Source organism: Psammomys obesus, unplaced genomic scaffold (genome assembly GCF_907164565.1).
Source record: "Psammomys obesus unplaced genomic scaffold, mPsaObe1.curated_primary_1811, whole genome shotgun sequence".
Taxonomy (NCBI): domain Eukaryota; kingdom Metazoa; phylum Chordata; class Mammalia; order Rodentia; family Muridae; genus Psammomys; species Psammomys obesus.
The window spans coordinates 12,743,789-12,747,973 of record NW_026596085.1 but is presented as its reverse complement, the minus strand read 5'-3'; positions in this window follow the sequence as shown (position 1 = coordinate 12,747,973).

Here is a 4,185-nt window from a genome sequence, read left to right as displayed (position 1 = left end):
ATCTATCTATCTATCTATCTATCTATCTATCTATCTATCTATCTATCTATCACCTATAATCTGTCTATCATCTATTAATTGATCTATCATCTATCACCTGTCTGTATTATTAGTGATCAATCAATGAATCAAGCAATTACCTGTCATTTGTTTTTATCTATCTACTGATCAAAAGATATCATATATCTACCTAGCTATATATCAGTCATCTCTCTGTCATCTTTCTATCAATTAATCATCTATTATTTATATTTATCTATTAATAAATCATCTATCTAGCAATTTATATATCTCACCACTTATATATATTGTAAATTATAAATATTATATATATGCTATCTCTCTGTGACTATTGATTGACCATCTATAATATGTTTACCATCTATCTAGCTATCCCTCCATCATCTCTCTATCTCTGTTGGCCTATTGATTGACCATCTATCACCTGCCCTAAGTACTGTGGTTTGGATGTAACATATGTCTCCTGGCTGGTTCCCAGCTGGTGGCACTATTGAGAGGTGAGAGGGGTCCTAAGGTTCTAGCTATATCCGAGGGTTAATCCTATGGTGAGCTCATATAGACAGGCTCATAGGGATTCAGTCCTAGAACCTTAAACTTTCCTATTCAAAGCATAAATGTTGAGGGATCTCGTGTCTCCTGTCCTAATGGTCACCATCACAAAATAACCTTCTTTACCCTGAAGCTAGCCTTTGTCTGAATACTTTGTCTCTAAAACACTTTGTCTAACCCTGGTCTCGTCTTCTTAATGGGCTGTGTTAGGTAATGCTGTGGCTTTGCACTGTCTTCTCAACCTCAGATTCCCGAATTCAAGCCTTAGATATCTGTGTGCCTGGGGTGGTGATGGGATGGCAATGGCTGACTGGTGACATAAGGGAGGGGGTGGTGAGTGGCCAGTGAGTGGCCCTATAAGGAGAGGAAGAGGATGTGGGCAGGACATGTGAGAAGACAGGAAGAAAGCCATGAAGGAGCTGTCACCTGAAGCCAAATCGCATAGCACCCTGATGCAGTGAGAACCAAGCATTGTGTAAGCAGCTTAGGCTCTGGCATTTTGTTATGGCTGCCCAAGGCAAGACATCTTGTATTTCTCCTTTCACTTTAAATTATGTTTAAGTGTAAAGATATTTAAAATATGTGTCTTGTAACCAGTATGATTTGAGTCATTTATATATGAGTGTGATGACTTGTGCCTTTGATTTTCTATTTATTGAGTGTTGGTGTGTGTGTGTGTGTCTGTCTATCTGTCTGTATGTGTGTGTGTTATGTGTATGTGTATATGTCTGTCTGTAAATGTGTATGTATGTATGTATAGTGTGTGTGTGTGCGTGTGTGTGTATGTACATATGGTATGTGTGTATGTGTGTGTGTACAAATATTCACATGTCACAATGTGTGTGTGGTGGTCAGAACAACCTCAGGTATTAATCTTCACCTTCAGCCTATTTTTTTGAAACTGAGCCTTGTGTTTACCATTCATGGGCCTCTAGAGACTCTCCTGTCTGGACCTCCCATCTCACCTTAGGAGAACTGGGAATCAAGGTGTGTGTTCCCATATCTGGCTTTATGTGGGCTGTAGGAATGAGAACTCAGGTCCTTAAGGGCATTTCTATCACAAATGATTTACCCAAAGAGTCATCTTCATAGCCTTTCAATATGAATTCTGCAATAATTATTGTCAATGTTAAAGTGACTATTAACATCACAAAGCTCAGTTTATTATACTTCTATTGGGTTTGAATTTTCTCATTTCCTCATTGATCCATGTTTGAAAATTGTTCTCTACCCTTAAATATGTAAGTTGTAGGTTTGGGTGTTTACCTGCATAATCAGCTTGTCACTGCTAAGTCTGGGTCATCAGGTCAGAAGCTGCTTTAGGTTTATGGTTAACCCATTTACCCATTCCTCAATGTCCTGATGACCAGGTTGGTCATGCCCTGTGCAAGCAAACCTAAGGCAGGCAGCCACTTCTCTCTCCTCCCTGCTGCTGCTAAGACTTCAGTTGCAGGTGCTATGAAGCTTGCTTGCCAGATTTTGTTTACATCAGTGAGTTTCAAGCAATGTAATGCTGAGAACCTTTAATACAGTTCTTCATGTTGTGGTGACCCAAACTATAAAACAATTTAGATGATACTTCATAACTGTAATTTCGCTACTGTTATGAATATTAAGGTAAACATCTGATATGTGGGATATCTGATGTGACCCCTGTTTTTCCTCCCTCAAATGTGCTGTTACCCATAGCTTGAGAACCTCTGTTTTACATGATAAAATACTGAGGTTATAGAAAAGAAATTGTTAATACCTCATATTATGGCTCCCATTTCTGTCTTTTCTCTATTTCTTTGCATAGCATTTCTTGCCAATCTCCTGTTGTTTTCCTCGTTCTCAAATGACTTTTTAAAGCATTCTACTGGTGTGGGTCTTTAGGTGAAGACTATACTTGGCTTTCTGGTGTCTATAATGTATCTTGCCTCTCTTTTAAAAAATATTATTATTAATTTCAGAGCTATTGTTATTAAAATAAGTACAATGTCTTGCAGAGAGTGGGGGGTGAGAGTGGGGGAGGGTCATTTTCTTCTTTGATATATACTAATGGGTAGGCACTGTGGGAAATCTGCACCCAAAGCATGAGTCTACTCTCTCTACCTCCCGTGTGCTTGCCTTCCAGAAACTCCCAGCCTCTAATACAGCAAGGCTGTGAGAAAGTTTTCTGTAATTGATCCCAGGATAGATACATCCAACTGGAACATGATAGAGAAATATTTGAGAATGGGGTAAAGCTTTGGGTGAACATTCTGAGATCTAAGTTTACCTGTATCTAGGAAGGGTACGAGGCATCTGCAGGACCCATAGTGAATCCTATGCAGTGCAACCTTGTCTTTTGGGATCCAGGCACATGTGAGAAGCAGTCTACAGTTACAGAAAGATCTGAAAGGGAACAACGCAAAGGCAACAAATTCTTCTCCACTCAGCTTTCTATCCTAGCTGCAGACTCCAAGACTTCAGCCCCTGAGCACCAGACATTCTCAGTAGCTTCTGGAAGCCAGACCATGGACCTCCCATCTCTGCATATGTGAGCTACTTTCTAGTGAAGGATGCCAGCATCTTCTGGGGCCACTGCAGTTAAGATGCTCTGGTGAGGCAGATGCTGGGTCTGAAAGACATCAAAGCCCGATGCATGTGCCTCTCCTCTGACTCTCAGAAAAAAAAAATGCCCAAAGCATTGCTGTTCAAACCAGAATGATGCTATCAAGGAAGAGAATGCAGAGAGTGAGAGACGGGTGTAGAGACCATTGCTTTTGAAGCTGAAGTGCCTGTGAACCACTGAAATACTAGGAATGGCACTGTCACATGCTTTAATTAAGAGCAGGAAATGGCTCTGATGATGGATGCTGGGATACAGCCTCCCTCATGAATCATTGCTCTATGAAGAATTTGTGGCAAGGACCACTGTGCCTCCAGAACCCCAGAGAAAGGAAGTACTCAATACATCAGTCCTTCCCTGGTGTGGTAGAATCCAGCTAAGGAATGCCCCTGAAGAGAAGGCTCCCCCACAGCTGTGAACTAAGATGTGGTCAACTTAAGTTTTTCTTCCCCATTCAGCAACATGCCAAGGCACAAGAGCATACCTCTCTGCAGGTAGGCACAAGACTCAGAGAACCCAAGTTACTATGGAGTAGCACAAGAAGGGCCCCTTATCTCAGGCTGGTCTCTGGCCTTGAGTGTCAGGCCCTCATCTGAACTGCTGACACAGCCCAGGAAGCTCATCTGTGCCAAGAAAGTTGAGCATGATCTGGACTGGACCCTGTCTGAGTTTTAAGACAGCTCTGCCATAAAGTCTGGATCTGAGAGAGATAGGATGATGGGTTCCCTGAATGTGTAATAGAAGACTCAGCTCTAACTGCTCATCATTCTCAGAGGGAGGAAACAGAATCCAGAGGAGTCCCACCTCACTGTGAATGCTAACCCATAGGTAATGATGACACAAACACCATCAGCTGCCTTGACATGCCTTCACACCACCCTGCCTCTTTCCTTAGCATGACCCATGCATTGTATCCTCTTAGGGTTCATCTCACAGAGGAGGCAATGCATACCAGCTCTCACTCAGGTTTTCACAACACACACACACACACACACACACACACACACACACACACACACACA